This window comes from Delphinus delphis, chromosome 4, assembly GCF_949987515.2.
Source record: "Delphinus delphis chromosome 4, mDelDel1.2, whole genome shotgun sequence".
Lineage (NCBI taxonomy): Eukaryota > Metazoa > Chordata > Mammalia > Artiodactyla > Delphinidae > Delphinus > Delphinus delphis.
This window is the reverse complement of record NC_082686.1, coordinates 128,565,953-128,579,830: the sequence shown is the minus strand read 5'-3', so window position 1 is coordinate 128,579,830 and position 13,878 is coordinate 128,565,953. Positions and strand designations below refer to the sequence as shown.

At 37.6% G+C, this 13,878-nt stretch overlaps 1 long non-coding RNA gene across 1 annotated transcript in view; it reads left to right on the top strand.

Moving 5' to 3' along the window:
* Positions 1 to 13,878, top strand: part of LOC132424311 (uncharacterized) — a 233,791-nt gene that overhangs the window by 14,811 nt on the left and 205,102 nt on the right. Inside the window, exon 2 of the long non-coding RNA XR_009519196.1 lies at positions 3,033 to 3,170. This is a non-coding gene — a long non-coding RNA (uncharacterized lncRNA). The remainder of the gene's footprint in view (positions 1 to 3,032; positions 3,171 to 13,878) is intronic.

The following is a 13,878-nucleotide window of genomic DNA, read 5'->3' as shown; positions in this document are numbered from 1 at the left end:
AAAAGCTTTTGCACAGCAAAGGAAACCATAAACAAGAGAGAAAACAACCCTCAGAATGGGAGAAAATATTTGGAAATGAAGCAACTGACAAAGGATTAATCTCTGAAATTTACAAGCAGCTCATGCAGCTCAATATCGAAAAAACAACCCAATCCAAAAATGGGAAGAAGACCTAAATAGATATTTCTTCAAAGAAGATATAGATTGCCAACAAACACAGGAAAGGATGCTCAACATCACTAATCATTAGAGAAATGCAAATCAAAACTACAATAATGTATCGCCTCACACCAGTCAGAATGGCCATCATCAAAAAAATCTACAAACAATAAATGCTGGAGAGGGTGTAGAGAAAAGGGAACCCTCCTGCACTGTTGGTGGGAATGTACATTGATACAGCCACTATGGAGAAGAGTATGGAGGTTCCTTAAAAAACTAAAAAGAGAACTACCATATGACCCAGCAATCCCACTACTGGGCATATACCCTGAGAAAACCATAATTCAAAAAGAGTCATGTACCACAATGTTCATTGCAGCTCTATTTACAATAACCAGGACATGGAAGCAATCTAAGTGTCCGTCAACAGAGATGAGTGGATAAAAAAGATGTGACACATATATACAATGGAATATTACTCAGCCATAAAAAGAAACAAAATTGAGTTATTCGTAGTGAGGTGGATGGACCTACAGTCTGTCATACAGAGTGAAGTAAGTCAGAAAGAGAAAAACAAATACCGTATGCTAACACACATATATGGAATCTAAAGGAAAAAAAAAGGTTCTGAAAAACCTAGGGACAGGACAGGAATAAAGATGAGAGAGTGGCATGGACGTATATGCACTACCAAATGTAAAATAGATAGCTAGTGGGAAGCAGCTGCATGGCACAGGGAGATCAGCTTGGTGCTTTTCAACCACCTAGGGGGGTGGGATAGGGAGGGTGGGAGAGAGACGCAGGAGGGAGGGGATATGTGGATATACGTATGCATATAGCTGATTCACTTTGTTATACAGCAGAAACTGACACAACACTGTACAGCAATTATACTCCAATAAAGATGTTTAAAAAAATAAAACATTTATAAATAAATAAATAGCAAGCATCTAGTGATGCTGAAGGGCAAGGCAATGAAAAGAATTGAAGGTGGTACCTCACCCTTCACTACTACAGCAAGTAACCTAGGGTGGTACCCTAAGGCAGAAGGATGACCTTGAGGTGTTTTATACATGGGCAGCTTATAGTCAAGCTTACTTTGGAACTATTCCTCTGGCTGAGTTGTGGAGAATGGATTGGAGGGGAAAAGACTGGAGGCAGAGGGACCACTTAAGAGGCTCTTGTAGTATGTGCATTACTGCCTGTGGCTTTCCTCATTGTTTCTTAAACCTGGTCCCTTAAGTGTAGCATCTTTCTTTCAAGAAACACACAGGCTCTCATTAAGTGCTATAACTTGAGGGGGAGTTACTGAACTATTAACTCTCAGAAACCACAAGTGCAAACATTCACACAGGCGTTCTTCTCCCTAGATGGATTTAAGCAATCTATAGACACCCTAAAATTGCGTGTACATTTTTTACCTTTCTAGGCATGTGTGTTTTTCTGGAGTAGAGGTCAACATTTTTCATCAGCTCAACAAAATGCTGTATGACCTCTAAAGGTCAATGGCACATAAGGCCTTGCAGTGAATGAAATTGAGTGACATATTTGGAAATGGAGACATTTTTAATATATTCAATAGTGCTAAAAAATACAAGGGTATTTTAAAAATGTTCCCTTAACTTGAATCCTCCTGCGGGTTCTGAGCCTGACAGCATCAGAATAATCTAAGGAGGTTGTGAGAAGTAGAGTTCCATACCCCACCCCAGAACTGTTGAGTCAGGATGTATAGGGAAGGATCAAACTGACTGTAGTTGCCAGTCGGGTTTGGGGACCACTGAGATACTTCTTTACTTGTGGGAAATGTATTTACTTCATTATTTATGTAGAAAAGCTGAACCAAGAGCTTTCTTTTAAAGTAACGTGACATCACTAATGCTGTATCTCCCCCAATGGGGGGGCATATTCATAATCCGATTTATAATTCTAGAGAATTTTGGGGGTTGGAAGGGTTACATGTTTTTGTATGTACCTCTACTCCTTTCTGTCCCTACTAAGAATTGCCGTTCAGTTCTCTTCTAAGAGTGCTGTTTCTGCTGAAGATTTTTGTGCCAAGGTGAAAATCATTCTAAATTGTCTTATCTCAGCACTTAAAATGAACGGATACCCTCTTTTTTCTTTTCTTTTCTTTTTTTTTTAAGAAAGAGGCTTCCTGGTTTGAGGAAATTATTTTCACTCTCAGATGAATCTGGCCCTCGCATGAATATCCTTCTTATTTTCCCCTATTTATGCTATCTGCTCCACATCTGTATCCAGTACAAGGCAGAAACAGCATGTTATCAACCACAAGAAGAAAGAAACATAAGGCTCTTAGAAATCTTGTTTCTCATTTATTGTCCTATTGAAGGCGCAGGCTGGTGTATCTGAAAAGCTTTAGATGATTAAAAATGTAAGAATGTGTTGTCCTAGACAATTACAAAGGCTGAAGGGAAACCTTTTGTATATCGCTGGGCTGCAGCTATCTCCAAGGACAGCTTGGAATAGCAGCAGCATATTATGATATTCAGAAGGACTGATTATATAGGATTGATACAGTATTTGGTATTATTTCTTGTTCTATCAGATTTAATAATGTGAATTTGACATAGCTAAGTATTCTAAATGACAGCAACACAATTGCTGTTTTGATGCAAGACTTTCTGAAAGAGAAATATTTTACATTAGTTCCCCCCAAAAGAATCCATGCTGAGAAAGTCTAATTTAAAAAAATACATTTTGTTTAGGACTGGGGCTAGAATTCTCTGGCAAGTTTTTCTTTATACCTACTCCCTTTTCATTTTTATTTTTTTTTCTTCTGCTTCCTCTCATGTTTCTTTTTTTCCATATTTCTACATCTCACTGTTATCCTTTTTCTCTTCTGTCATTTCATCCAGCTTCCGCCTTAAGAGTTCCGCACCCATGGCGCTGAGGAGCTTGGCAGACGTTGTCAGGAGAGAAAACATTGTATGCTCCTTCTGTAAGGACATCCAAGAAAGAGGAAAGCCCAGAAATTTGAAGGGGACCTAGTATGTGTGAGTTTTCAATCCCTTATTTTCCATAGACTCCCTTTGGTTATCCCCTTGTATTATAGGAGTTATCTTCCCAGTTTTTTTTTTCTTATTTAATGTATAATTTCTTATTCTTGTGATAATAACAAGGTATCGGACCCTTTTAGGTTTGGTCTTCACTCTCAACCCTAAATACCTATTAGGTAAAGAATTAGAGTCTGTTCTGTAGAACTGACAATTTTTTGATTTGCCTGAAAAGAGATACTCCAAATCCCAAGCATACATCACATCTTATGTCCAATCTTTCCCCTCCCTGCATTGAGAACTGCACTGCGAGGGAAAATATTTTCAGGACAGCCCAGTGCAAAAAGGCTCATCTCTATAGCAGTGGCTGTCAGTGGATTGATTTTGCATCCCCTTGCCTGGGACATTTGACAATATCTGGAGACATTTTTAGCTTTTGAAACTGGAACGATGCTACTGGCATCTAGCAGGTTAGAAGGATGCTGCTAAACATCCTACAACGCGCCCTCGCTTCTCCCTACTTCACCCTCTGCTGCTTAAACAAAGAATTATCCAGCCAAAATGTGAGTGGTGCCGAGGTTGTGAAACCAACCCTGTATGAGACATCAGACGTGCCCTGCTACGTGAGTTGCTTGGTCCATGCGCGACAGCAGGGAAATGTGTCCGTGAGACTCAATGCTGACTCGCAGATGGCAATTGTGCCACCTTCGGGAAAACTGGCTATGCTTGTTAGACCCGACGGGTGTCTATGTGTCTGCCAGACACTTGGTTTGTAAGGGAAAGTGAAGTGGAGTCTGCTAAGCAGAGGCCGGGGGGTTGCGGAGCACAATCTATTTAAAGAGCATTAACTGGGCATTGGCAGACCTGGCTCTGCTTTCAGCTGGTTGCAGGGCTTGGGCAAGTCACCTCACTATTCGCCACTCTAGGCCTCTGTCTCTCCTCTTATCAAACAAGAATTTGAATGAGCTCATCTCTTCCTGTTCCAAAATTGTGTAATGAATGAAAAAATTACCTCACAGTTAAGTGTAATTATTTGACATAGCTTAGACTGGGCATCTTTTTAATCACTAGCTTCCTAAAATTTTAAGAGCCATCTTTAAATATCTGCATTAGAAATGTATTGTCTTGAGTAAGTTTGATATCCCAGGAAAACAGAATATCCATTGGTGTTTAAATGTTGCCCCTCTGTGATGTCCTTCTTAGAAAAATCCAGTTTGTCTAGCTACTTGTTTTACCACTTACCTTGAGGAGCTGTCAGTGTTTTTCTACCAGACATACATCAACCTGGCTGACCGCTAATGCTACCTGGGAAAGACAGTAGGGTAGGGTCAGGTCTAAGGAGAGGCACTGGGAACTGTGGCCTTGGTAATGACTTCACTCCTTATCCCACACTACTCCCTTCTCTGAAAACACCCTGGGTCGATGGATCATTCAGTGATCTGACACATCAGTACCCAGAAGTTTGTGAGTTGAGAGGAAAAGAAAGGAAGCAGGATTAAATAGTTCCTGAATACTCAGCACATACGACCTGCTTTACGGATGTTATCTGATTCAATCATCACAAATACCTGATGAGGTGGGTAATATTAACATCCCTTTACTGATTAAAAAGAAGAACAACGACCAAAAAGACTGAGGCTCAGAAAATTTATCTACAAGCTGTTGAAAATGTGATTAAAGGGGATTTAAATAACAAAATAAATTTAATGGATCACATAACTGAGGAGTCAAGCTTGGTCCAAAGCCTTAACACATATCAGCATTTTTCCAATTTCTGTTTCTCTTTCCTGAAGTGTTGGTTTTGGTGTTGGTTTGAAGTGTTGGTTTAGGCCACATGGCGCCTCCCAGAAGCTATTGGCTCTCCCTTAGGACCTCATCTCTCTTTGCTTTAGAGTATCCTGTGGTCCCCACCCAAGCCATAGGATTCATTCTCTCACTGGCTCTTGTTGAGTCACATGTGTTTTTCCGGAAATAACCACTCTGATAATGGGGGTGAGTTGGGTCAGAGGTACAAGTTAGAAATCGATTGAATTCCTTAAAGGAATATCTGGGTGCTGCTGGAGAGAAAATTTGAAGGACTGGATATGGAGGTGGTAACTCAAAAGTTCACCAGTAGGTTAGGAAATGACCAAAGTACCTAGAGTTTCTACTACAAAAATACTTTTTAAACAAATCTAAAACAAACTTTAAATTTAAATGTCCAAGAAACAGAAAGATCAATGTCAGAATCTGGGCTACTAATCCTTAATTCCCAAGCAAGTTCTAGAAATTGTGGAGATTTTGTATGAGTAATTTAGAGTTTATTATGCAATGATATTTTGAAGCTGGTCAAGATAAGGCATGGAGACTAAACAACAGTTCCACTAACTATGTTGTTTTTCATTGCTCATATTACTGGACACATTTTTCTCACTGATCAGTGGAAATTCTCATGAAAAAGTAACCAGGACAGATTGGTTCCCTGCATCCAACCCTCTGGTCATCTTGGAATAGGACCATGAGAAAGAATCTGAATGATTTCTAGATCCATACCAGTGTCTTTTTTTTTTTTTCTTCAAACATCTCATCAGTTTCCAAAGATGACCGCATTTGTTTTCAGCTATGAAGTATTTCTTCATCATTAATAATGTGACAATTTCTAGAGACTTGAGTCAACTCCATATGATTTAAAATTAAAGAAGCTAAAACTTTTAAAAGGAAGACTACATTATTATGCCTATTAAAGAGTTTTTTTTTTTCCATAATCTAAAACACAAACATTTTTAATTAAGAGAATTCACATGGTCTCAGGGAAACTCTGGGCAGCAACCACTTACCCTGTAGAAGCAAAAAACCATGAAATGTGGACATTAAGCTTATTTATCCTCAAGAAGTAAAGGGAGCTCAAAATTAAACCTGAAATGGTAGGATTCATATTAGTTGGATATTGCATCATTTCTCTGTACAGGTGGATATCAAGTAAGAGTGAGAACAGGTTTCTGATCCATCACATAACTACCAATATACCCAAATAGTCTTTGATTAACAATATCCCATCTGGATGGAAAATGTATCCCCTCTTTTAAAAGATTATACATTTTGGTCTGAAACCTAAGTGTGAACCAAAAATTGCTTGTGAAGAAATTAGCACAAAAATTTCAAATATTAATTTTTTGGTTTACCCCAGGCTATCTTTAAACCACAAAGGTAGAAATAATTGAAAAACAAATTTTAAAAAAGCCTCCTTTATAATGTTATCTTTTAAAACAGAAAACAGGCTACAATACTAATATGACAATAAATCATCTGTGTGGACCTATTTAGAAGCACTTATTGCCTGTGGGCGGAAGTCGGAGTGGGCCTCCGACTCTGCTTGGTGTCCCCTCTCTCTCTCTCTCTGGTACAGTTCAGCACATCACAGTTTGAGTGACCAATACGTCAATTGCATATTCAGAGAGGAGTGACTTCGGTGGCGAAAAGACTTCAAAATGAGGTCATGTCCACTGTCTGGATGTGTTGAAGGAATTTAGATTTTAACGTAGGAAATAATGACTTCATTTCTTTTTCCAAATAACCAAAACGTTAACTTGACCTAGAGAACTAAGTGTTTAATTCATTAGCATCTTAAGAAAAACCAGAAGCAGTGAACGGAGGCTCAAGAAAGTGGCTAAGTACACAAATGATGGAGTTGGAAAGTCAGGGGTTCAAATACCTGTTCCACCACATACTAATTGTATAAGTTTGGCAACATATTTAACCATGCTGAGCCTCAATTTCCTTGTCTGATAAATAGGGAAAATAACAGCTAACCTGCAGGGTTGTCATAATGATCAAATCAGTCAACAATGTTATCTGAAGTGCTACATGTAGCAACTGGCATTTGTAAGGATTCAACAAATGGTCTTTCAACAGTTGCTTTATAAATCAGCCTCAGACTATTACTATTATCTGTCGGAAGTATGCCATGAAAAAATTCTTGCCTTTGGAAGTAGTAGTTTCAGCCATCAGTTGAGGTATTCAAGTAGCTTCTTATGGTGTAAGGAGTATGGGCTTGATGTCATCAGGTCTGGATTTGAATTTCAGTTCTAACACTTTCCAGCTCTGTTTAACTTGGACATGATATTTAATTTGTATGAGCCTCAGTTTTCTTTTCTTAAATTAGGATAATAATATCTTTTTCACAAGTTTGTTTTTTCCTGAGTAGTAAATAACAATCACAACAAGAATATCATTTTTTGCTCATATACAGATCTTCCTTGACTTACAATGGGGTTATGACCCAAGAAACCCATCGTAAGTTGAACATATCATTAAGTCAAAATGAATTTAATACAACTAACTTACCAAACATCAAAGCTCAGCCTAGCCTACCATAAATGTGCTCAGAACACTTACATTAGCCCACACTTGGGCAAAATCATCTAACACAAAGTCTATTTTATAATGAAGTGTTGAAATCTCATGTAATTTATTGAATAGTGTACTGAGAATGAAAAATGAAATGGTCGTATGGATGCAGCATGGTTTTAAGTGTATCAGTTATTTACCCTCTTGATCGCAGAGCTGACTGGGAACTACAGCTTGCTGCCACTGCCCAGCATCACAAGAGTATCATACTGCGTTATCACTAGCCTGGGAAAAGATCAAAATTCAAAATTCAGCAGTTTCTGTTGAATGCATATCGCTTTCACACCATCTAAATCAAAAAATTGTAAGCTGAACCATTGTTAACTCAGGGACTGTCTGGACTCAGTGCCATGCACTATGCTAAATGCTTTACATGCATCCACTTATTCAGTCCTTATAACAAAACTGTGAGGAGGTTATTACGATTATCTCCATTTTACAGATAAGGAAACTGAGACAGACAAAATTAAGTTGTTTGACCAAGGTCACACAGTTAATAAGGGGCCGAGGAGGAATCATAAGTACAAGATGTCTGGCTCCTGGAGCCGTGCTCACGAGCATTTCCAACATAGTGCTTGACACTGAACATTTTCTCATTCCTTCCCTGTGCACCAGAGGACCACTTAGCCACCATAGCCATATGCTTTGCTTTGTGAGAGCAAAACAAAGATGCAGACTTGCCAGGGGTAGTAAGTCAGGAGTCCGGACTTACCTTTCTTGAATGCCAATCCAGGAACTAGGGTCAGATTGCCTGCAGTTAAATAAAAGATTGCTTTGAAAAGTACAAATCCCTGGGCCCACCTCTGGAAATTATGAGTCAGTAATTTGAGGTGGAGCTCCAAATGTATAACTCCCTAGGGATCCTCTTGCACAGCCAGGGTTGATAACCAATCTATACATGACTCTGTGTGTCTTCCAACTAGGAGTTTCTACAATCTTTTAAATTTTATGAATAAAAACAGGCCCTTGATTGTTTGATTCTAAATTTTCCATTTGTAGTCAGGGGCATTTCCTCCTTCTAATTGATTAGGGAAAAAGACATAAGGTGCCAGAATCCATTGTGTTTTCTCCATAGAAAAGCTTTACACCTCCATTTCTAAAGGGTGTGGGTTTTTTTTTTTAGGTTTGTGTTGTTTTAGTTATTCATTCTTTTTTTTTTTAAACATCTTTATTGGAGTATAATTGCTTTACAATGGTGTGTTAGTTTCTGCTTTATAACAAAGTGAATCAGTTATACATATGTTCCCATATCTCTTCCCTCTTGCATCTCCCTCCCTCCCACCCTCCCTAGCCCACCCCTCTAGGTGGTCACAAAGCACCGAGCTGATCTCCCTGTGCTATGCGGCTGCTTCCCACTAGCTATCTATTTTACTTTTGGTAGTGTATATATGTCCATGCCTCTCTCTCTCACTTTGTCACAGTTTACCCTTCCCGCTCCCCATATCCTCAAGTCCATTCTCTAGTAGGTCTGTGTCTTTATTCCTGTCTTACCCCTAGGTTCTTCATGACATTTTTTTTCTTAAATTCCATATATACGTGTTAGCATATGGTATTTGTTTTTCTCTTTCTGACTTACTTCACTCTGTATGACAGACTTGTAGTGGGGTGGATGGACCTAAAGGGTGTGTCTTAATTGAACATTGCCGTCACCTCCCTGGTCACCTCATACCTTCTACAATAAATGGAGATGAAGGAACCAAACGAACAATTTCAAAACCCGAGTACAAGCCAGTTCCTCAGTCTCCAGGAGATGTTATGGATAACATAAATAAAGAGCAAAAATGTAGGGCACATTGAGTTTGTAAAATAAATGGGTATGAAACTCTACCTCCACCTCAGGCATGCAAGACTGTGCAATTTAGAAGGACCAGGAGGGGGACTTCCCTTGTGGTCCAGTGGGTAACACTCTGCGCTCTCAATGCAGGGGGCCTGAGTTCGATCCTTGGTCAGGGAACTAGATCCTGCATGCATGCCACAACTAAGAGTCCACATGCTGCAACTAAAAAGACCCCGCATGCCTCAATAAAGATCCCGCGTGCCACAAGTAAGACCTGGCACAGCCAAAATAAATGAAATAAATAATTATTAAAAAAAAAAAAAAAGAAGCAGGAGGAACAACATCTGGGTCCAAGGGAGATTTTGTCTGTGAAAAGCATCCTTAATTATGGTCCTTATACAAGAGGAAAATGGTGAACTTTCAGCTAAGGGCATAATCCTTAGGCAAGAAAAACAACCGGTTAGGAAAATGGATCCAAGACCCTGATTCAAGTGTGTAAAGTGAGGTCCCATGAAGAGCTCTGGTCCTATAGTTGAGTGACTGTGACACTGGCTGGAGGTGACAAAGAGAAAGATTTTGTGTGTGTGTGTGTGTGTGTGTGTGTGTAAATATATATGCATTCATACACCAATGCACATGTTTTAAAATTATACCTACAAACATAATTTCAATAAATCATCAGTTACTCCTTGACTAATTATTTGGACAGAGGAGTTTCCCCAAGTTTTAGTAGAGAACACAGAGGAGAGAAAAAAAAAAGGTTTCATAATTCTTTGGTTGGAATTTGATTCACAGCCAAATTAATTTCTCTTTCCAGTGTGTTGTTTTTTTTTTCTTCCCTTCCCTAGACAGGGCTTGGGAAATGATAATCATTTTTCATGAGAGCAAATATACATATTTTGGTTCCCTAGATTTTATCATGGTATAAACACCTAAAAAAGTTATAAATGTTGTAAAAACTCCAAAATAGCTGGAAGGCAGAAGTGCAGTGGGGAATTTTCCAGGATATACTTTGAAGAAAGTCATGGCAGAGTGTTAGGCAGGGAATACAGGAATGACATTTGGTAACTCTAATTCTCGAGAGAATAGAATGACCCAAGTGTTTCTAAAGAAGCAGAGCAGTGTATGTCTCAATAAGAAAAGGGCAAAATAAATAATTACTGTTGTATAAGATAAAGGAATAGAAATGACTTACTGTGAAGGAAAGGGCTTTACAAAATTGTAGTGGACCTCAAAAGACTATTTTTAAAATTTACTGTGAGTGCCAAGTGATAAGGAAAAACATCTGTGCATCTTTGCCCAAATAACAGATAAATAAAATAGAAACTAAACAGTCAGCAGAGACCTTGTCCGTTTTACATTGAAGAGTTGCTGTTATAGTTGTACTTTTTTCCCCAATTGTAAGGATATAGATTCTTTGGGCGCCATCTAGTGATAAATTGGAGGAAGGCAACTAAAAGAGTTGGAATTTTGTTTTATTTTGGTATTTGGTACATAGGAAAAATGAGTGTAATGAAACAGTTGAGTTTCAGGGATAAGGCATTAGTTTGAAACTTTTAAATTAAATCAATACTCATTGGTATAAGCAAGAATTTGAAGGTGATTTGCAGAAGGCAGGGAACTTTGCCTCTCCGTTTTTGTTTTAACTCCCAGCATCTAGAATGATATCTAGCATACTGTATAAACGTTATGTGAATCTGTTGTAAATAAAATGAATAAATGGTGACAAAAATTACAGGGTTTAAGAGACTGTCTATCTCTTGTTCTGCATATATACTGCATCCACCTACATTTTTTTAAACAGATGGGGCAACTTTTATAAGTGATTTTAAATAACAAAATTAAAATTCTTTACACTAAAGCATTGTCATTGCTGTAGATTCTTCAAAATCATGTTAGGAGTTCCTTGCCAAGTTTGAAATGGAATATCAGAAAATCTAGGCTATTCAAGCTCTAAAATTCATATTATTTAGCCTTATCTGTTAATTTATTTTTATTTTGCACATTTGCAGGGAAAGGAGGAGATTAACATATATTGTATCTCTCTGATGAGCTAGGTGTCTTAGTTATATATTCATTTCAAAGAAGGGAATTGGATGGGTTAAAAAAAAGATAAAAAGAAGGCAATTCGGTGGGTTTAAAAAAAAAAAACCCACCAAAGCTCAGAGGTTTAGTTTATATAGTCATAAAGCTCACCCAAGTTTTTTTGGCTTTCAAGCCCTTAATAATGTGTTAGACATGAGTGGTTTTTATTTGTTTGTTTTTTAGGGTTTTTTTTTTTTTTTTTGGCGGCTTTTCTCTAGTCTGATGTTCTCCATCCCTCTTTCATAATTACCTAAGCTTGTCATTTTGATAGCATTGTCTGGGACCAAGGGATTGGTTTGGTTTTGCTCATGGTAACCCATTTATGGCCAATGAGACAGAGAAGAGGTCTTCTAGAAAAGTTTCTCATCCTGGATAAAAAAAAAAAAAAAAACACGAGAGAAATGTTCCTTTTCTGGCTTTTGACATTGGTTTCTGAAAATGTTATGCCTGGCACTATTGCAGTCATCTTGTGACCATGAGGGGAATGAGTTCACATATCAAAAATGATAAAGTGAACAAATGAGAAGATGGGCATTTATGACATTGTGGAGCCACTATGATAACCAACCAGGGGCTGCCCTGCTTTGAACTTTGTGTTATATGAATAATAAAGAACCTCCTTTTATAAGTCATCTAGAGATGATTTTTCTGTTACTTATAGTTGAAAACATCTTAATTAAAACATGTAAGTGAAATATAAGAAAGAAATAATAAGAAATAGTTTGTTTAAACCCTATTGGGAAAAAGAATTAATATGAAAATGAGTGTTATTTTAGTAAATCAGAGAAGTAATCTTACATTTTAAAAAATCAACAAATGGCCTATTGAAAAAAAATATCTAGCAAAGTATGTTTGGTGAACTTTAAATTGAGACAAGGAGGAGCTAAATTCTGTAGAACGATCAATTAAAAAGACAAGAAAACTGAAAATCTGCTTACCACTTTATGGGTGCCACAATTTCATAGACTGTTAAAACTATCCTGTAATAACTTTCTCAAATCCTCTAGCACGCCAATGGAAAACTGGGTAAGCCAAGTTTCAGCACACACGATCCCTGTTGTATTGAGTTTAGCTGTCCTCTAAAAGTGGTGCTCTCATACTTCTAATATGAGAATTAATACCTTAACTTTCTTGGAAGCCAAACCAAAATAAGGAAAACCGCAAACAACAATAACAACCCCCCCGCCCCCACCGAAGCAGAGGACACTTCAAATTGAAGTGGAAATTAAAAATAGTTTATTTTTAAAATTCAAATAAAAGATGAAAGTAGAAACGTTTTCAAAGTTAATTGGGGTGGTGATTTTTGTAAATATAAAATTATTTGTATTAAATTTATATAGCAAGACATAAACATTATAGCTATTTGCATTGTATTCTGTTTTGGCAAACACACACACTCGCACTCACTATCATTTCCTTTGAAATGATTTTTTTTGATAGAAGCTTTAAAAAGTCAACACTTTATTCTTTTTGCCTCTCTTTAGAAGTAGGAACTGGTGGCAGGAGGAACCGGTCTTCCAATGCACCATCATCATCTTGCCATCTTTTATTGCTTCCATTTGCTCCCGAGAGCCATCTTATTTCCCATCCAATCAACTTTCAATAAAATTGAACTTCTCCATACCTCAGGCTTATGAAAGTGTGCTTTATAATTTGAAGAACTGGCTCTATTACTTTCCTACATTTCAAAACATAGTTATTTTGCCACTATTTCACTGTGGGTCAACAATGTAATAAATTTTGAGTCTGAAAGGATTTCTGTGTAAAATCATCATCATATCACAGCTTAGAGACATTCTCAGAATATTTTCCTTACACAGACATTGTAAAAAGTAGCATAATAAAATAGGTGGTGTTTCTCATTAATCTCATATATACCTCTTTTTACCTCTTTACAATTGTATTAATTACACCATAAATAATAACTCAAACAATAATAATTATTACTATACCTTCATAGCATGCCTGTGAGATAGGTGTATTATTATTACCATTCTACAGATGGAGAAACTGAGGCTGAGTGGAAGAATAACTTATCTGAAATCACGTAGCTATCAAGTGGCAGAGCCAGGACTTGAACCCAGGCGGACTGAGAATAAAAACTCGGAAAACAGGAAACAGTCTTAATTCCATTGCTCTGATGAGACAATTAGCTTGTTAAAATTATGTCGGAAAGGATCATGCGTACCTTGCTGTTGAGAATGTAGAATAGCAAACACTCTTGCAAACAGTTTGGCAAGTTCTTGTAAAATTAAACGTGCAATTACCATATGGCCAGACGACTGCACTCTTCTTGGGCATTTAGCCCAGAGAAATGAAAACTTGTATACGTGTGTTCACTGTGGCTTTATTTATAATAGCATCCAACTGGAAACAACCCAGATGTCTTCCAGCAGGTGAATGGTTAAACAAACTGTGGTATATCCATACCATGGAATACTACTCAGCAATAAAAAGGAA